A 21,768-nucleotide genomic window follows, 5' to 3' on the forward strand; every position below is an offset into this window, starting at 1 on the left:
CAGGGCTGGATCTGTCCTTTGGAGGCCACTCCAAAGAGCAGCATCACTGCTTGTTTGTCCAGGTGAACATTCCCACCTCCACTTTTTCATTTTGACAGCACTTGTGCTATAGCTGAGGTCCCAAATTCTCTCTTAGGCCAAGAAGCCAAGAAGCCAGCTCGTAAAGGCTATACCTGCACTGCCAAAATCAGCCCATCTGGCCATCCTTTGGCACAAAACTCTCATTTAAACTGCTATCTGGGGTGGCCAAACCCAAACAGGCATTCAGGGGTGGTGCTGGCTCAGGCAGCTCCCCAGAGCAACCTTAGGAATTACCTGGGAGTGGAACAGCTACCCCTGGCCTAGAGCCCCTTCAGACTGGATTAAAAATTTGGCTTGCAGTCACATTCCAGTGCCCAGCAGTGACCCTGACAACTATTTAATTTCCTAGCCACAAAGTCCCCGAAGTCATAAAACCCAGATTTCATTTGCCTGAAACAAAGTGGAGAGACCAGGATCCCTCACCCTTCAAATCCAAACCGCGGTCACTCCCGGGAACCTGTTACAATTCTGCTTTAATTGTTGTGAGAGCTTTCCAGCGGCAGTGCTGGCACTGATTTGGATTTATACCCTCTCTCCTGATCTCAGGGTACTGCAGGAGTGGCATCTGTGAGACCAACATTTATAGCATCCCTTGGAGGGGTGAAATGTACCTACTGCAAAGTACTTTCAGTTAATTCTGGTGCATCGTTTGCAGGAGGGCCACGTGGGGATCAGCGTGGGACAGACAGATTTAGATCATTTTGCTTGAGTCAGGTGGTGCCTTGCTCCCAATTCCTCGCAAGTTAATTCTTACCTGGGATAATTATGTCTCTCTTCAATCCAGCCCGGCTTAACCCTTCTCATCCCACACTCCACACCTGTGGCCATGGGGATGGTGATTTGTGGGTGTTTGCGGCCATGGCTGACCTCTTCTGCAGATTTCCTCGATGACCTTGGGCAATTCAATTAATTAATTTAGCTTGCTTGCTCTCTGACACATGAAAGCTGCCTGGTGACTGAACTACATACTCCTGAGAAATGATTTATCTGTTTAAGACAGACCTGGCCCTCTAGATGTGGTGTCTGACCAGACTGACCCTGTCACCACCGCTCAAGGTATCCAGAACTGGATCTTCTGAAACAGGGTGCAACTTGATGTTGATGCATCTCCATCTTGTGCTGTGCAAGAAATAAAAATAAATAAAAGAGGGACAGCATCTGACCTCATCTTGGAGCCCCTCTCCTGTGTGGGAGCAAGGGAGCACTCCCAGAGCCATTCCCATCCCTTTTGAGCCCTGCTGCCCTAGCAGGTGGTGTGAAATATTCTCTGGGTTGGAATAAAATGACACCAAGCAGTATGTGCAGGAATAGGCGTAATTAAGAAAAACTGCTCTGAAAAGGTTGTCCAGCCCTGGCACAGCTGCCCAGGGCAGTGGTGGAGTCCCCATCCCTGGAGGGGTTTATAAGCTGTGTGGATGTGGCTCTTGGAGACATGGCTCCATGGTGGCCTTGGCAGTGGTGAGGAATAATTGATCTCTTAGATGCCTTTCCACCCTAAAAGATTCTAGGGTTAGGACTTGTACATTCAGAGCCCCACTATTTTTCAAGCCATCCCTTCTTGAACCTAAAAAATTTGGCAGGTCACTGCTGTTCTGCCCAGAGGCCAAGGAGAGCATCTTCCTGCTTCCCAGCCTCTCACACAACTGCCTTGCTCCAGGGTCTTTTTCTGTAGCTGGGACAAAAGAAATAATATCTTGGATTCTGATAACCAATAAATTATTCTTGAAATGCCATAATTGCTCAGCTGCAGCTGCAAGAGCAACTAAATACAGAACTTTAATAAAATATTATCGTTCAAATCAATTTGCTGAGAGTCTGCTTTGCTTTCTGCATGGAGTGCTAAGCAGCAAATAGTAAATACTGATCACTGATTAGAGAGTCAAAGAGCAAGAAAAGCCTGGAACCTGACTTTTTGCCATCTGTACTTTTATTTTCCCCCTGTTTGAGCAAGGACAGGGGCCAGATTCTGCTCCATGTCTGGAGAATTGCACTTGTTCCAAAGGCGTGGGAATTGCAGCTACTGCATGTATAGGTTTACAAAGTAGCTTAGACACTTAAGAAGATAATCATCTAGAGAGATTTACAGTAGTGACTTTTACAGGGGGAGGGACAAGGGGAAGCGCCCAACTCCCACCAGGGTGAAAAATAAACACAAATAAATCCAGAGCAACGATGCAATTGGCAGCTCAGGTAACAAGTTCAGAAAATGACCACATCTGGGCTGTTCTGGATCAAAAACTATTGAAGTCAATGAAATTCGCTCTGGATTTACAGTGGCATTAACTGAGATCAGAATCCGACCCTATAAATTTACTATTACTTCTAATCCTGGCGCCTCTGATCTTGCTGAGATATTTGCTAACTGCTGAGCAGCTCGCTTTATTGACACTGAAATAACACACCCATGCCCTACTATTGTTAAACTCAGCTGGTTTTAAAAACCCATCATACTGTTTGTCATGACTGACCTTAACAAACTGGCCTGCTGTCCTTGGATCTATGGGCAAGAAAGTTGTCAAATGCCCCCTTTTTCTGCAGCCTTCCACCACCAACAAAACAAAACAAAAAAAAAAAAAAAAAAAAGGAAAAAAAGGAGGAGAAAAAAATCAATTTCAATCAACATGGAGTGTAATATTATCAAATGTCAGATGCTGAGGCCGTGTGCTTTGAAAATTATCCTTGACAGCTTCTTGTCGACTTAATTAAGTGCTCAAAAAAAAAAAAAGAAGAAAAAAAAAAGCAAAATATCTCAATTGTCGGCCCCCTCTCTTTGTGCTTCAGAGGTTCTATTGACAGCTCTGAAAAAAAAGATTGCCTTTGGGGGTTTTATTGATAGATCCTTGCCTGATATTGGAATGATTCCTGGGCAGATAAATCACATTTAGATTTGTTAGTAATTGAGGAGAATTGATTGAATAGTTAGGATGGTCCCAAAGGGAGGTACCTATTCCTCTTCCGTTCTGCAGAGGTTGTCATCAGATAAAGGACCTCTTTGGGCAGGATGGATAAAGGTCTAATTGTTTACATGATCAGATATTGCTTCCTTTCAGCCCTCCCTCCCCAGACTTCCCCAACTTTCATGTGGCCAGTGTCAAGATGACAAAGGGGAAGGCTGTAAATAAAACCAAAAGTGGGCGAAGGTGATCAGCCCCTCTTCATGACCTGGAAAGGCACTAATTATATTCAAATCATTAGTGGAATTTGGGTGCTAACAGCAATGTGTTCTTACTAAAAAACCTCTGCAGTGTTTATTTGTGCTGTGTTTGTTTGAACAGCTATGAATTTCACATAGGAGCAGGTCAGGGGTGGCTCGTGGTGGCTCTGCAGGGTGGCCCCTTTTTGGCTGATGAGATCCATGTGCAGGGCTGGGTTCTGGCACTTCAAGCCCTCACTGGTGAGCTCCACCAGTGTCCCATCACCCTGGGCGGCCTGCTGCACCTTGCATGGTCCCAGAGGGAAGCAGCATCTCAGAGAGTGGGCTAGCAAAGCAGGAGGGGATGCTGGAGCAGTGTGGGGAGATGCTTTGGACAAGGGCGTGCAGTGGCAGAACAATGGGGAGTGACTTTAAACTGAAAGAGATTAAGTTTAGATTGGATGTTAGGAAAAAATCTTGACTGTGAGGGTGGTGAAGCCCTGGCACAGGTTTCCCAGAGAATTTGTGGCTGCTCTGGATCCCTGGCAGTGTCCAAGGCCAGGTTTGACGTGGCTTGTAGCAACCTGGGATAGTGGAAGGCGTCCCTGGCTGTGTCAGGGCGTGGGATGGGATCAGCTTTAGGACCCTCCCAACCCAAACCATTCAGTGATTTTGTGATTTTCTAGGCTGGAGAATTGTGGGGAGGGTGGTAAAAGCAAAGGGAGTCCAGAGTGACATTGTGTGACTGTGGAGCAACGTGAGGGGGCAGATGCTGCTCCAACCAGAATGTGCAGCAGACACTTGGGTGACCTGCTCTAGGTTCCCCCACCCTGCACTCCTCCTTCCACACCTATCAGAAGGAGTGAAAAGGATGACTATTTCCAGAGAGGGCTTTTCCATGAACTAGAAAAAGCCCTGAGTAAGAAAGAGTAATATTTAAATTTCCACCTCCCATCCATTTTTAAAGTTTCTATTTCCTTAAGAGAGGACAGATACACTGCAGTCTGCTTGGCACTTCAAGAGGCAATTTATTTCTGTCCATACCAGGTATAGACCCTGCATGGACCCTCTGTCTCTCTTTCCACAAGTACTCAGGCAAGATGATATTTCCCTACCATCTATAGAGGACGGGGTGCTCAGGTTGATTTTCAAGGTGTACTGTGCCACAACTTTCTTCCAGGGACGTGTTTGGGGAAAAAGGGAAAACATTTGAGAATCAGTTTTTAAAATCTAGGCTTAATACATGTTTCTAATAACTGGCTGAAATTCAAACTGGCTGGTCAGCATTTCTCATCCTCTTCTCTCAGCAAAGTAAAGAGTGTTGAAAGTTACAATTAAAAAAAAAAAAAAAAACATCAGTCAAGGAAAAATAAACTAAGGTATTTTATTTTCCTGACTTCCGGCTTCATCAAAAATGAAAGTCATTGAGAGAAAGAAAGGAACAATTTCTTAGCTCAAATTAAATACCATTTTGGCACCACCAAACATTTAATTTATAATAAGAAGTCATGAGCATCTCTGAATTCCCCACCTGCAGGCTTGATATGCTTAATATTTCAGCCCCACTGGTAGACTTCAAATGACCATTGCTCAATGCAGTCATCAGGGACTTTGACAGAGGCTGCAGGAACCAGGTTCCTCTCTGGGTCAAACCTATCACCTCCATATAGAGCCCTGCAACCTCCTCCTTCCTCTGGGAGTGGGCTATTGAAGTGCAAATGGATCTAAACTAGCCATGAATAAATTTAGGCTGGAAATTACAAGAAGATTTCTAATTATCAGAGCTGTGAATGTCTGAAAGGAGCTCCTGAACAAAGCAAGATGGTTCTGGTCATTGTGGGCATTTTGGGAGGCACCAGCACCATAATTCACAGGGCAAATTTTCTGATTTGTCAGTAGTGAAAATGATGTGTGCTTTCTTACACATTCCTGTGCTTTCAGATAGACTCTGCAGCAGTAATGAGTCACAGACTCATTTAGGCTGGAAGAGTGCTTTAAAATCATCGAATCCAACCATTCCCCCAGCACTGCCAAGGTCACTGCTATCCTGTGTTCCCAGGGGCCACATCCACATGGCTTTGAAATCCCTACAGGGATGGGGACTCTACCACTGCCCTGGAAAGCTGTGCCAGGGCTGGACCACCCTTTAAGTAAATAAATTTTCTCAATTAAAAAAATTTAAATTTTAAATTTAAACTTGTTCTGGTGCAACTCGAGGCCGTTCCCTCTGCTCCTGTCCCTGTTCCCTGGAGCACAGCCCGACCCCCCGGCTGTCCCCTCCTGTCAGGAGCTGTGCAGAGCCACAAGGGCCCCCCTGAGCCTCCTTTGCTCCAGGCTCAGCCCCTTCCCAGCTCCCTCAGCCTCTCCTGGGGCTCCAGCCCCTTCCCAGCTCCGTTCCCTGCCCTGGACACGCTCCAGCCCCTCGGTGTCTCTCTTGTCATGAGTGGTCCAAACCCATAATCAACATGTTGGCCCATCACAAAGTTATTTTTTCAGGGTCAAACCTTAAGGTTTTACAAGTAACTTAGTGAGAGTTTTAACCCTGAAAACCCAGACTCACCCATGTCTGCATAAGTCAACTGCTTTTCAAGCCAAACCAGGTATATCAACAAAAAATCCTCATTCACTTTTGATAGGTCACTATAAGGTCACTGCTGTGCTCCTTTAACCATGGCTTTAAGTGATGACCTAGAAGAATTTAAATAGATCACAGATCCTCTTCTACCTAGGTACCATAGTTCTAAGGGGAAAAAATTCACAGGTGTACATGTGTACACATTTACAGGTGTGCAAACTTCACACGTGCACATATCACACGTGCGCAGACAAGAACAGGGATCTCATGTCTTGGGGAAGAATCTGGCTGAGGTCAAGCAAGCAGGCTTGGGCCTGAGATCTGGCATTGACTGAGTTTCCCAGCACCAAAGCCAATGGAAGTATTCATAGACACATCTGAGTCCACGTCGAAACTTAAAATTTTTCAAGCAGCCCATTTTATTGTTCTACAGCAAAGTGAGTATTTCTTCTAAGCAGAACCCTTTCTTCCCTTCGAGTCCTCCCCCCCTGTAAAAGCTGTTGAATTGCCTCTTTTTTCCTTCCCATTGCTCATTCCTATAGCAGGAGTGGAATTGATTTTTGATACTATCCATTTTGTTTGTCACAGATCGTCCTCCACTTCCCCCTGCGCATTGCTGAAATATCACCCACAAATGATTATTCCTATCACTGCAGCCAACACTTCGCCTGGGGCAGGGAATTTTCCCGCAGCTAAAAGTGGCCTCGTAATTGAAGGCAGAAAACACCAGTATACCTGTAGCCTGAAAATGTTAATAAACTACCAGAGGTCCCAGGAAAGTTAAATATTGGGAGGGATGTCAGAGCTGCGGTGTGATTAGTGGAACTGAACGACAAAGAGCACCTGCCCAAGGCGCCGGCACAGGGGGGATCAGTCTCCCTCTGACATCTGAACACGGCTCCTGCCTCCCAGGATGGGGCTCTGCTTGCAGGGAGGCAATCAGAGCAGGAGGAGCGTGCTCGTGCTGACACTGAGCTTCATTTTCTGGCCGTGGATCTGGGGGCTTGGGGCTGCTGCGTTGGTGCTATAAAGGATCTCGAGCTTTCGGGATTTACCTTGCACTTGATGTCGGGATTTCAGTGGCTGGGTTGTGCATGTGTCTCATTTCCGTACCTGCTATGTAACAAATGCACGTATTTTTTGGCTTGATTCAGATTTTACCTTGTGCTGAAGGCTCATGGCGTACTTCAGAGATGCGCAAACATGCCCATGCGCTCTAGATTCAGGCAAAATAAAATAAGGTTTCATACATGTGCAAATATATGCTCTATATTCAGACAAAATAAAATTAGATTATGTATGAAAAAATGTTCTTATGAATGAGAGATGATTCTTATGTATGAAAGATGGTGTATGTAAGCATTCTCATGTGTTTATGCTGATTTGCTCCTTAGAAGTAGAACATACAGAACACATGTGAGGGCATGTGTGTGTTTTACAAGCATATGTGCTGAACAAAACAAAGGGGAATGGCTTCCCACTGCCAGGGGACAGGGCTGGATGGGATATTGGGAAGGAATTGCTGGCTGTGAGGGTGAGCAGGCCCTGGCACAGGTTGCCCAGAGCAGCTGTGGTTGCCCCATCCCTGGAAGTGTCCAAGGCCGGGCTGGATGGAGCTTGGAGCAACCTGCCCAACTGAAGGTGTCCCTGGGGGTGGAACTAGATGATCTTTAAAGGTGCCTTCCAACTCAAACAATTCCAGGATTCCTTGATTGAAATATGTAGAGATGCATCCCTGTCATGGCTTGTATGCCATAGGGATATTTTGGGGGATTACATACGCAAGCTGCACTATACTAAGTTATGTTCATCATGTTATATATTGTATATATTATATATGTTATATCAGAGGTTGGTTGGCCCCTGTGAATTATGGTGGCTCTGCTTGAGTGAAGAGTGCTGTTTTCCCATGCAAACACACTGCAGGGTAAGTCACAGCTGATTATGGCACCAAGACCCAGCCCTGCCTCACAGAATCTGGGCTGTGCCTCAGCTTTGTGAGACCTGGAAGCTGATCTCACTCCAGAACAACTGCTGGTAAGCAGAATGGGGATTTTTCCTCCTGATAAATTGGTGTTCCATTGGACTCTCTGAATTTGGAGAGCTGTTTGCCCAGAATGGGGCTTGAAGACCCAGGCCCTGACTTTGGCAATGCTGGCTGCAGAGGTGCTGTAATGCAAGGGATCTGCATGAGAGGGATAGGGCAAGGGTGCAAGGTTATTAATTGAGATTTCTACACATGCCTCCCTTGCATGTAACTCAGCTTTTCCCTTGGGAGAAAGGTCCTTTTTCTGTTATTTTACCAGCCTTTCTTTCCTTGCTTGCTTGATTCCATCCCTTCCTTTAGCAGAGTATCTCTAATCATTGCCTTGCGTCATTATCATTATCTCTTTTTATGATCTTTAGTTACGATGTCAAAGAGAAGAAAAATGAGCTCAGTTTTCTGGCATCCTAACACATATTGATTTCAACAGCAGCTGCCATGAGGCCTTCACTTATGATGGATTGCCACTAGACTGATGCAAAAAATACCCGCATAAATAAAAGTATTTACCAAAGAGAATAATCAGTGATTGCATAACTGCATCATCATATTGACCAACAGTCTAGGCAAGCTCAGGGAGTGATATTAGCACAGAATAGTGTTCTTCAGGAAAAGCTGTAAGAGTTTGTACTGAGGAACCCATTTCAAGCAGTAATTTTAATAACATCCCTTGGATTCTTGGGGGCTTCCTCAAGCCTGGAGAAGGAAATAACGCAGTATAAGCGTAGGGCACTTTGCCGGTGTCAGCCTTTGCTCTTTGGATCACACAGAAAAGAGCTATACCATCCTAGAGGAAGATATTCCTTGGGGGGAAGAGGATCATACAGGACTTCCCTGTGGCCATGTGCTTTTGCTCCATTCTGGAAGCACCAGACAGAGGAAATCCACCCCAGGTGAATGAGGAACAGGGAAGCACCCAGCCAGTGCTGTGGCCAGCAGGACAATTGCAGGGATGTTTTCCAGCCCTAACAGTCCTTTTATTCTGTTTCTAAGGTCCTTGAGAGGATCTTGGGCACTGCAGGTTGCATTTCGGGATTGCATTTCTGGGTTCTTGTGGTTGATCTGCTCAGGAGTGTCTCCAAATGAGCTCTTTGAAAAGCCCAGGAGCTGGAGGCAGTTGAGTTTTCTGTCAGTACAGCTTTGGGGGAATATCTCTTGGCTGTCTCTCATCAGCACTACGGGCCTGGAGGCTCCAGGGCCAGATTAGGAGGGTGAGAACAATGTGAGCTGTTTGATTGAATTTAATTTAGGGTTGGTCTCTTCTCCCCAGTAAAAGGGACAGGACAAGAGGAAACGGCCTCAAGTAGCTCCCGGGGAGGTTCAGGTTGGACATAAGGGAAAATGCCTTCAGCAAAATTGTTGCCCAGTCTGGCACAATGTCCAGGGTGTTGATGGTGTCCCAATTCCTGGAGGGATTTAAAAACCATGTGGATGCAGCCCCTGGGGACAGTGGGGCAGTGGTGGCCGTGGCAGTGCTGGAGAGTGTTTGGAATTGATGATCTGAGAGGTCTTTTCCCATCCGAACAATTCTGGTTTTTTGTTCCCAAGCCACTAGCGTCAAATCTCTGGATTCAACCCTTGTTTCCAAAGAAAAAAGACAATATCGTCGAATATTTTATTGCAGTTTTTCTTTCCCATTCTCTTCTATTCTATCCTGAAGGCAACCTCAGCCAATCCTCTCTGAATTGTATCTTTCCTTTTTTTAAAGGAATGTCCTGTTTCTTATAGGGTGGGGGCTGGAAATATTCCTGCTTTCTTTTCCTGTTTTCATCCATCTGCACCAGCCTGGCAACCAGCAAAAATACACATATAAAGATGTCTTAATCTTAAATATAATTAGATATAATACCTCACGCAGTGTTGTATGATTAGTAAAATATATGATCATTAGTTATTAGATTAATGTGTCTACTTGTGTAACTGAAAGCCATTTGCAGCCAGAAATTAAATAGCTCAATTTGCTGTAATTGACTTATCTCCCATTGAGATTACTGCACTTGCTGCTGGAGAAGGTTTCCTCAAATGCTAAAAGCAGCTGCGTGGAGAAGCTGGGTCCTGTTTTCTTTGGAAAGCCCTGACCCCAGTGGAGGCAGAGACATCTGAGGCCAGGTCTGGAGGATCAGCAGAGCCGCTGAAATGGGAGCCGCTGCATCTGGGGACAGGCAGCCCACGATGATGATTCCCATTCTTGGGAATCTGTGGGGCCGGAATCAGATCTGCCCTTGGGTGACCACAAGAATATGTGACCACCTTTTACTCCCTGTGGGCTCTCATGCTGGTGTAAATCCAGGAATTCCTGGATTTCCCTTCTGCAAGAAGGCCAGGCGCGGGATCCGGCGCATCCCAGCAAAGGCTCCGTGAGAGCAGCGAGGCAGGCACGGAGCAGCAGAGAGCCCCGTGGGGCTGGGCAGGGCCTCTGCAATGCGGGTCTCTCCTCCCAGGGGTGCCAGCAGCAGCTCCGAGGGCGGACACGTGCGGAATAGGGAATTGGGAGCACGTCTCCTCTGGCGATGTGGGATTGTGCCCTTAAATTATCCGCTGACACCTCTGACATTGGGAGGTGCTGAGGGGCCCTACAAATCTCCAACTTTTGCTGCTGCCTCTTCTTCTCCTTTTTTTTTTTTTTAAATAGGTTTTCTTATGGTTTTCTTAATTTATTTTTTTTTAGCCACAGCAACTAAGTGAACCGTTCAAATTGAAACACTGAAATGAACCAAGCTGAACAATAAACTAAAACATGCCTAGAGCAAGTTGAGCAATAAACAGGTTTTTAATTTTTTTTCCCCCCTTCCATCTCGGTGGTGTCTGTCTCTGATAGATGATGTGACAAAGGAAGAATCCTCAATAAATTCTAAATTCTGAATACTAAATCAGTGAGCAAGAGCAAACGTGTGAGATGCCATCCCAGCTCAGAGTGGCTTTACTGCTGTGATACCACAATGGTGCTGCCCCGTGGGGCTGGGATGGAGGTGCAGATGGACAGAGGGACATGCATCAAATCCATCCATCTGCATGTGATGGTTTTATCCAAACTACACCCAGCCCAAGTCCATAACCCAGGTGTGACTGGGGCTCTTCCCACTGTACCCTGACTGGAGTCTCCCAGGGAAAATATTATTCATAGATTTTAAGGCCAGGAGGGGATATTTTGCTCTGCTCTGACCTCCATTAAAACACAGGCCAGGGAATTTCAGAGTGATTCCTGCAGGAGGAACAAAGGAGAGGGATCATCTACTGTGTAATTTCATCTCATGAGAGATGTAAATATGCTGTGATTTCTACTAAGGGATGCCACAGAAAAGGAGGACCTGTGAGGGAGATACTAAAGGAAAAAAGCCCTGAACTTAAATTGTACCAAGACGACCTATGTGAACTTACTGCTGTATGTTCTTTCTCACCTTTCAGGGGGCTGAGTGCTGTAAAATGCTTGCCCTTGCAAAAATTGTGTGGTTTCGGAAAAAAATAAAAATATTTTTTGTGCTGAAGCATTGTCACAATCTTTTCCTCAGGAAGACCTAAATGTGAAATAATCCCCCAAGGGCTGTGACACAGCGTGAAGGGAGATGCTGGCAGTCACACAGTGCGCCCTGTGTGACAGGCTTCTGCTCCAGATCTCAGTTTGCAACCTGCTTTGAGGAAAGCTGAGGTACATCTTCCTTCTGCAGCACCTTTCATGCTCTGGTTGTCCTGCCTGAGTTGGGAGGCAGCAGCTTTTCCTTCTTGGATGTCAGGCAGCCTCTTTGGGAGGAGCTACAGATTCCTGCAGAAGGCACTCTGTAATCTTCAGTGCAGAGTTTCCGCAAAGACTTTTTTCTCACTGCAGCTCAGCCTACCTGCACCTATTTATTTCTCATGTGGCTTCCCATGGAAAATGTTGGTACCTAGAGGTTTTTATCTGCAATGAGGGAAGCCCTTTAGTTTGACTGGAGAAAACCCAGCAGCCTAGCTGGAGTCTCACTCTGAATTATTTTCCTTCCACTGAATTTGCAGCTCAGCTTGAAGCTGACACAGTACAAATGTACATGAACACAGCCCGTATTTGCGACTTAATCCTTCAAGCTCTGCATGGCACTGCTGAACAGCCCACAACAGGGATGAGATCAAACTCAATAATTCAGGCATTCAGCTTCCAACCCTTCATGGTCCTGAGCAGGCCTGGGGTCTGGTCTAGCTCGTGAAAAGTGAAGTTCTTTCAAACTCAGTTCTTTTACCCCAGTATGTGTTTGAATTCAGTCTGTAGATGCAAATTAATCTTTTCAATCTGTCCGCACAGGTAAATCAGAATGACTTCCTGAAGCATCACCTGGGAGCTCAGACCAGAGGTGCAGAGACCTCAGGTTGGCTTGACACAGTTTGTTGGAGGAAAATCAGTTTAGCCCAGACTGCAAGCTAATGGATGATTCACAAAACTCAGAGTGACAGGGAAGAATTTGGGCCTCTGTCCTTCAGGAATATTCCCATGGCTTGCACATAACGCCTTGGTGTGGTTAAAATGCATGAGCAGACAGCGACAAACTCAAGCAGGCACTATTATAAAATGTGACAAATAAGCCATGATGCCAAGTGCAGATTACCTTTAGGTACTTCTGAACTATTGCTGCCATGAGTTCTGCTGCCAGGCTGTGTTCTGAGAACACCCCACGTATTATCAGATTTATCACTTTTTCCTCCTCACTCAATTTCTCACAGCAAAACATATCAGCAATTCACCAGAGACCACTGTCTGGGTTTTTTTTACCTTTTCATATCTCTTCTGAATAATTTTGCTGTGTTATTTTTATTGTATTTGGATAACAAATACTACTACAGCACCTTTCTCCCTTTATTTCACCCTCACCATGAATCATGAAGGAAACTATCACCTGGCCTGTGGAACACTACTTGGAAGGACAAAGCAAATCCAGGTGGTGTTGGGAAAGCTGAGGTAGAGCAAAGTGCCCCAAAGGTCCTGCCTCATCTCACCTTCCTCTTTAGGTGTGATATACTCCAAAAAACCCTTGAAAATGACTCTGAAAATTATATGCACAGGCTGTGAAATGAAAGGCAGGAAGAAATGCCCTTAAACAAAATACGCCAGTGGTGTCCAGGAGCAGTGAGTGAAAACAAGGCTGTGCTGGGTCCTCACTGGGAAAAAGTCAATCAAATTAAAGAAGACAAACCTAATTTGAAAAGAACAGTGTTTCTGGCCACTTCTGAAAAAGTGGCATTGCTGTAAAAGCAGTTCTGTGGCAGTACCAGGTGCTGAATCATAGAATTGGGTTAGAAAGGACATTAAAGCTCTTCTCATTCCACCCCCTGCCATGTGCAGGGACAGCTCCCACTGTCCCAGGCTGCTCCCAGCCCCATCCAGCCTGGCCTGGGGCACTGCCAGGGATCCAGGGGCAGCCACAGCTGCTCTGGGCACCCTGGGCCAGGGCCTGCCCACCCTCCCAGCCAGCAATTCCTAATTCCCAATGTGCCAGAATCTGTGCCTGCCCTCTGGCAGTGGGAGCCATTGCCTGGGTGCTGTCCCTGCCTGCCTTGTCCCCAGGGGCTGTGCAGCTCTCCTGGAGCCCCTGGAGGCCCTGGCAGGGGCTCTGAGCTCTCCCCAGAACCTTCTCTTCTCCAGTCTAAACCCAGGTATTCCCCTTCCTGCTCTCCCCAGCCTAGGGCTACTCAAAAAGCAAAAACTGCTCTTCATTTTCCTTTGGACAAGTGGGTGGTTCAGCAGAGCTGAGAGACTGGAAAGGAAAGGTAATGGAGATTTTACAGCCACGGAGCTGATATAGCTGGAGATAAAGGCACTGTGAGCTCTGGTGTCACAAACTTTATTGCCAGGTTGGTGTACATAAAAGGAGAAACACAACATGGTTTTCAGACATATAAAACAGAGCTTAAAAGTCTGGCAGTTAGAGAAGAAATAGGTGATTTTTAATTCACCGGTGGTGAAAAGGAAGACATTAATAAGAAAAAAAGGCAAAAGAAAAAGGTGCAATAACAGATGAATTGCATGAAATGGGCCCATTTGGCAAAGGAAGGTGGTGGGGTGCTGCTGGTTAGTTTTAATTCTGTTATAATAACGGTGCATCACTGTGCATCAGGACATTCCAAAGGGCTGGAAACAACATGCCAGGCACAGGCTGTTCTCCACTTGCCCAAGGCTGGTGGAGAGATGTGAGACACCACCCCTAATTCATTGCTGCCTCTTCCTGGTGAAGGCACAAGTTCTTCTGAGAAGATAAATAGTCAATAGCTATTTCCTGATCCTATTCCTCATGCCTTTCAGAAATGCACATACCTCTGTAATACTCCCCATCAACTGCCTCTTTCAAGACATCCCAGACACCTGTGATAAGGAAAACTCATCACAACCCCAAACCTGTCCATTCTTGCCTTCTCCATGTCCTTATCAGAGACAAAGCAATCAGATTGCCACCAAGCACAACCCATTCTCATTGACTCCTCTGGCAAAATCTCACAGGCTTGAGATTTCTTTCGGGCTTTATGCAGGATTGTTGCACAGGATCCATTTATTTCTATACCACGAGGATAAACAAAGATATAATTCTTTCTTCTCCGTTAAATTTATACGCTCATATTTATTGCTTTTTTGACAAGATTAGTCTCACACTTCACAAAATTTAAAGGATATCTGTTAAGTATAGAAATTCTAACTATCAATACAGGAATTAAGCTGCTTAATAAAATATCCATCCCCCTCCTCCAGCTGGCCATTCCCCAGTGCTGGTGGTCTTTATGAGCTCCTTTATCCAGAATTAGTAGAGGTGCCAAACCTTTTTCTCCTTGTTAGGGAGAACTGGAAGATGATCTGTGCCAAGGCACAAAGGAAAAAAAATATTAGAAAAAAAATAATATTCAGACAAGGCAATTCACCATGGTTAGCTAAAACAAAGACAACATTCATTTTAGAGAGGGACAAAAACACTTTTCTTTTTTTCAGTAGTGAAAAAGAAGAGTGGGAGCCCAAGATAAGTAATTAAAGGCCAGAATTCATCTCGGACAAAATGAAGTTCTTACCAAAGGGACCTGAATAAGGAGTTAATTATCCCCAGTTCTTCCATTGGAGTTGGCACTTCTCAGGCTAAGTAAAATCCCCTGTCAAAGGTGGATCTCTTTATTCCTCACTCTGGCAACCGTGTGTTCAAAGTTATATAGATACTCAAAGATATTAACAGAGATGTGGGAACAGGTCCATGTCAGTTGGAAATTCCTGCAGTCAAGAAACAAAGCAGAAGAAAAGAGCAGAAGCTGAGAAGAAATGTTGACCTGAAAAACTTTTGAATTTGTTAATCAAGGGCTTCAAGTCACTCTAACTAAATTTTTCCTTTCCTTGTAATATCAAGTATTTGCTGCTAATGGCATGAGAAGCCTTACATTGTTATTAATAGTGACCCCATTAATAACAATAATAAAAAATACTGAAGGCACAGAACTTTCTTCAGATGCACATTCTTTGTCTGGTGCACTAATAACCTTCTCCCTTTCCTACACCCAAACCATCACCTTACCTCCCTTCCAAAGATGGTGAATCACACAAACATCACCCAGTGCTAGCTCTGGAGTGAAACCCAGTGAGCAGTTAACTGGAAACAGAAATGCATCTCCTTGTTTCAGCCAGAACCAGGAAAGTTGTGATCGATAATGAGATCCATCAGAACTGGGATCTGTCTCCAGTCAAGGACAAGGTGCAGCTGAAATGTAAATGAAACAGGAGAACTATCAAGGTGGGTGAAATATGATTACCTAGGCAAAGATCCTGGATGCAATGCTGCAATGCTCCTTCATCACGCTGACTTTTCTGAAATCTGAAAGGTCTTTTGGATATCTAGTATAAAAAAATATCCTGACTTCCCATGTCAGCCATTCAAACGTGTCTGGTTTCAAATAATATGCTTGACTCAAATGGTTTTTTTAAGGAAGAAAGACAAACGTTTTTTTTTTTAAAGTCATCAGGAAGGCAGAAATCTTCTTTTCCCCCCGATGATTATTATCCATGGTTAATTATCCTCACTGAGAAAAACGTGTGTTTTGTTTCCAATTTGACATCTTACAGCTTTAGACTCCAGAGCTCAGCTCTTGTTACGTCTTTTCCCACCTGACTAAGGAGTCCTCTGGTACCCACTGAAGGATCCAGGAAGGAAATACACTCTCTCATCAGTTGTCCTCTATATCTTTCTGATAAGCTGAATAGATCATGTACCTCCAGCTGCTCGCTATGGGACAGCTTTTACCCTTCCATTACTCTAAGCTCACATTCTTTAATAACAGTGCCCTGAGGTCTTTAACCACTGTAAACAAGGTCACACAGCGTAAGGACAGAGCTACGAGGGGGCAAAGCAGCTTATTAAAGGTGAAAAACCACCACAGCAACAGTTTGCCCTCTGGAGCCTCAGCTCTAGCATGGTAGAGAAATATGCTGGGAGTTGCTAAATATGGGAAACAATGAAGCTTGGGCAGTGAATAGAGGGTGGAAGGCACCAGTCAAAGGATACTCACTTCATCCTCAGCCTCTTCCCCAGGTCCCATGGGGTAGCATTGCTGAAAAAATAATAAATTGAACCTTTTGTTGGAAGGCAGACCTCCAGTGCTGGGGACAGCTCTGGGCCCTCAGCACAAGAGAGACACCGAGGGGCTGGCGCATGTCCAGGGCAGGGAACGGAGCTGGGAAGGGGCTGGAGCCCCAGGAGAGGCTGAGGGAGCTGGGAAGGGGCTAAGCCTGGAGCAAAGGAGGCTCAGGGGGGCCCTTGTGGCTCTGCACAGCTCCTGACAGGAGGGGACAGCCGGGGAGGTCGGGCTGTGCTCCAGGGAACAGGGACAGGAGCAGAGGGAACGGCCTCAGGCTGGGAATGGGGAGGTTTAAATTGTGACAGCAGTGAAAATTCCTTCATGGAAAGGGTTGTGCAGCCCTGGCACAACTTCCCAAGGCAGTGTTTAAGTCTTCATCCCTGTAGGAGTTTAAAAGCCATGTGGTTGTTGCACCCTTGGGGACATGGGACAGCGTTGGCCTTGGCAGTGCTGGGCAAATGGTTGCACTCCCTGACCTTAGAGTGCTTTTCCAGACTAAACAATATTGTGATTCATTTGACCCAGTGTGGTTGTTCTTAGAGTTTTCACTTCATGCCAGAGCACTTGTCACATTTAGGGTTGCTCCTTTGCTGAGCTGCCATTCCCGTGCCATAATCCCAATAACGCACCCATCTGCACGCTGCCACCAGCACGAGCCACCCACGCTCATTTAAGAGGTTGAGAGCTCATTCTTGCACAGTCGGGTTCTTTAGTTATTCTCACTCCATTGGAAAACATCACTAAACACAGACCAAACCCAGCTGGTGCATGGAGGGTGCAGCACAAGGTGTTAGTGCTGTTAATAATTGAGTGCCAATAACTGATATACAAGGAGCTGATACTGAAAAACTTTGGTCCCATCCCCAAGTTAATGCTAGCAGTGTTGCATAATGCAGAGCAAAGAAACAAGGCTGTAGTTTATGTTAAATCAGCTCAAACTGGCATCTGAAGACTTGAATTAGTACACAGAGAGCGTATGAAACATATTCATTTTGTTAATAGAAATGTCTAGTTATATTAGCCCCGTTTTTGCTTATTATTCATAATATTTTTCTGTAATACAGAAAATCAGTTTTTATTTTTAAAATGCAATCAAATTATATTTCCTATTAAAACTTTAATATCAAAACAAATTAACCAATGCTGCAGATTACACATTACTAATGTAGCTCTGACAATAATTCATGCTCCTCTCGATTCTGTTATGAACTATCACACTGCTAAAGTGCAGCAGTTCAGAACATACTCTTAAGGGGAAGTGACTTTTTTTTTTTAAGGCAAAAATAGTGAATTAGATAAGATACCTCAGTAATAACAGAAAGTAGCTTGGCCAAACAATCAGACAAAAGTATTTTCAGAGGCAAATATGGCCAAACCTTTCCCTCCTCTACTAACCTGCTTTTCCCAGAGGCAAAGACCATCATTTCAGAGTGCACATCACAAGACAAAAGGGATCACTGCAAGTCCCTGTTGCACAGCAATGTCAGTTCCTCCAGAGACAGTACCTGAACAGGTCAGGAGAGGAAAATCCTATTAAATGGGATTCCTGGCAAGAAAGAAGCACTTGAGCGTGCTTTTTAGGTGGCCTGGTGAAATGATGCTTTTCCAGATATGAGAATAGTGCCCAAACATAGAATGGCATCCTAAAACCTTTCAAGGTCACTGAGCAGTGTCTGTCCATCGTGTCTGCATCTTCTTCATCCCTTTTGGAGGCAGTTTCTAGCTCACAGCTGGACAGAATTCCTGAAATAATCCACCCCAGAATCAGGAGAAGCAGGTCAGCTCTGTTCTGGAGATGTGAAGGAAGGTTCACCTCAATTCTGGGCGAGTGCATGTCATAGAATCATAGAATCCTAGACAAGTTGGGGTTGAAAAGGACCTTAAACCTCATCTTATTCCACCCCCCTGCCATGGGCAGGACACCTTCCACTATCCCAGGTTGCTCCAAGCCCTGTCCAACCTGGCCTTGAAGAGGTCACTGTGTTCATCCTCTGGAACCTGACATGGTTCTCACACCACCAACTGAGGCTCAGATGGAGGTAGAAGCATCACTTAAAATAAAATTAAATTAAAATAAAACAAAAGCAGCAAGAGGCACAATAATTCTCAGAATAAATTGTTCCAAGCCGAGCTTCAGTGAAGGGAGGGCACACCAGAGGCAAACTGAGCAAGCTGCTTTCTGTGGTGAGAACAAGGACAGGGAAGATTCTTTATGATGCATCCAAGAGGAGACTGAATTCACGAATAGGATGTTACACACAAGAAAGAAAAAAAATAAATAAAGTGTTTTAGAAGGGTAAAAGCTGGGACCAAGGATAGGAAGTCACAAGGGATGGAAGCTCCAGTGTCTGGAATTCGTTCCTTTCCTCAAGTGCATTCTCTCTGGCCAAGACCTGGGGCTTTACAGCTCTGCTTTGCCAGCAGGATCTGTTGACCCATAGAGAAAATACAAAACCCTCAGTCCCTCCTCTAATCCAAAGGGGTGGCCTCCATCTCCCAACCTGAACCATACATGCTGTTAGTTACCAGTTGATGATTGTGATGCTAATTAAAACATACTAAGAGGCACACTATAAACATGCACAGCACATGAAGGAAATTAGCCAAGTGAGCTTGTCTCTCTTATTGTGCTTTTATTATGATGCTCCTTGGATGATGTTTTTAAATGAATTTTGAATAGTTTTCTTAATTTGTTTTATTTTGCTTCATGGTAACAAAATTGCTGGAGTCCCACAGGAATGATTCAGAGAAGTGCAGTATTATTGAAACATGTCTCCTGCTTTTCTTACTGCTTACTTATAATTAAGCTTTATTGAGGTGTAAAATGAATAACAATTAAAAAAAAATGTTTATTGGTCCAGGTGCAAATTCACAGATACTCCTGAAAACTTCCTTTTCCATGACCTCAAGGAAACATTGCTGGTTTCTACCAGCTCCCAACAGTTTCTGCTAAGACACCAAGTCCCCCTCCTGCTCTGCCATGTGCCCCAGCAGAACATCTCTTCAGAGCCACTTGCCATTGCTCAGCGCACACAGATGAGTGGAGAGAATTTTGCTGGGATTCTGCTTGGAAGTGAGCACAAATCTCAGCTGCAGTGTCTCCCAGGAGCACAAAGGTCCTGCTAATCCAACCTCACCTTTCCCTGCCCTTGGGAATCAAGAATCAAGACCCTGCTGTGAAAAGCAACTACCATAGGCATAATTGTAATTTGACAGTGAGGCCTAATGAGTATGGAAAAAAATGGGGGAAGAGAAGAAAAAGCTGCTTAAAGAGATAAAGTTCTCATAGACCCCCCTCCAGCCTGGTTTTAGATGTTAATGGAACCAGCTGGGGCCATGTTATGGTCACAAGTTGTGGTCATACCTCTAACACCTTGTGTATCTCACCACTGGCCCAGGCTCTGATTTCACAATCTTGGCTTTTGGTGGTCTTCTGACTGGAAAATATTTGGCTGTACCATTCACAGAGATAGCTGGTTTTGTTATTATTGTTTGGGTTCTTTTGGGGTTTTTTTGTGTTTTTGTTTTAAGGAAGCTTCTCTTGGCAGGCAAAGAAAGCATGTCTGCACATTCAAATGGGTTTTTCCAACCTGTAGCATAGTTCAAAGCCAAATCCCACAGTGGTCAGCAGTCCTTCTGCTCAATCTGGGGATTTTAGCACTTACAGCATCCATTTTAGCACCGTGCTGCTCCCCCAGAATGCAGCACTAATGGATTACTGTGCATTACGTTCCTCATTACTGCTTAAATATTTATCAGAACATTATGTATTTAGTGGCTGGGGGGAAAGAGACAATCCTGCCTTTTGCCATGCAAAAGGGTTAATTACAAACTGGATAAATCTCCATGACTTAAAAATTGATAAAACAGATACAGAGATTAACAGGAGAATGTGTTATTTACAGCTAAATAAACATTCAGCTGCATAATCCCGATCTGGGATTTCCCCATAGGAAAAACAACCAAAGTCAGTATTCTATACCAATGGTCTACATTTATACAGCAGTGAAAAAAAGAGAGGAGGCTGGTTTACACTGTCTGAAAACAGAAAAGTTGCTCATCCAAGGCAGCTTCCTATCCTGGGGCTGGTTCTTGGAAATATTTGGAGGAGTATGTTAGGAGCAGGTTTGTTCTGGCCTTGACCTGAGACGGTTCAAGGCAGTTGTGTCTCCGCCTTGCCCTGCTATCTGTGCGCCTCCCTCCATCTTTCTCCACCATGAATCCTGAATTTTAATTTTTTTTTCAGTCTACACCTCTCAAAAAACCAAGCTCATAAGGTGTTTCCATGGGTCTCTGTCTTACCTATCATATCAAGCACCGCTGGAGATAGACATGGGTGCAAGCTCCAGAAGGAAAAATCAGAAAACAGTATTTAACACAAAGCATCCTCTGCTTTGCACTTCCGCAGGAATTAATTCCCTGGTTCTAAACCAGAGCCTTCCACCACCCCTTCCATCCCCGCAGAGGTCCACACGTTACACCCGTGTAACACGCACGTCACCGTAACGATGGCTTTATTTACAATTAAAAACCTTACTTAAGTTTGGGCTCTTCAGCAGACAAAAGACACCAGAAAACCCAGTTGTTTGTGGAATTCAGCCAATGTTTGTCTCATAAAATAAGTTCTTAAGGTAACTTATACTGGCACTGTGAAATATTGTTCATTATAACGGAGCAGCTGAGATAATGTTGTTTTCTAATTTCCCTTTCTCAGTCAGAAATTAAATAAAAAGTCATGTCTAAATTACAATACTGGATTGAACGCAGACAAGGACCCCATGCGGGGAGCTTATGATATATCCTTCCCACGTTTTATAGCCATTAAAAAAGATTATAGGATTTTTTTTCCTTTTCTTTTAGGCCATTTACATTTGTTCTGAACTCTCACTGTGTTTTATTTGAAGCTCTTAAAAGTGCCAATGTACATAATAAGTCAATCAAGAAGTTAAATTAAGAAAAAAAACAAAAACATATTGACTTGTATATACCAAACATGCACTTGGAAATCTGAACTCTGCCACCTAATGACTTTCTGACTTTGCAATAAATATCACTGAGCACGGGTGTCTGGATTGTTCTGTGCAAGGAAATACATTTCTAATCTGATTAACTGGTCTTCTAACATATCTTAGCACAACCCAAATTATGGGGTGCTCTTCCCCACCAAAGCAGCCATTAACATCTGCAGAAATGCTGGGGGGAGGCTGGATTCCTCCTAACCAAGGTTTACAGCCTCAAAAAAGCTCCCCTTGTTGCAGTTTATCTCAGTAATCCCTGTTTTGCCCATGCCCATGGTTAAACGTCCCCAAACCCTCTGCTGCCGTCCATCTGCTTCCCCCAGTTCCCCAGTTCCTCCTGCACAGTTTGGTC

Source organism: Melospiza melodia, chromosome Z (genome assembly GCF_035770615.1).
Source record: "Melospiza melodia melodia isolate bMelMel2 chromosome Z, bMelMel2.pri, whole genome shotgun sequence".
In the NCBI taxonomy this organism is placed as follows: Eukaryota; Metazoa; Chordata; class Aves; order Passeriformes; family Passerellidae; genus Melospiza; species Melospiza melodia.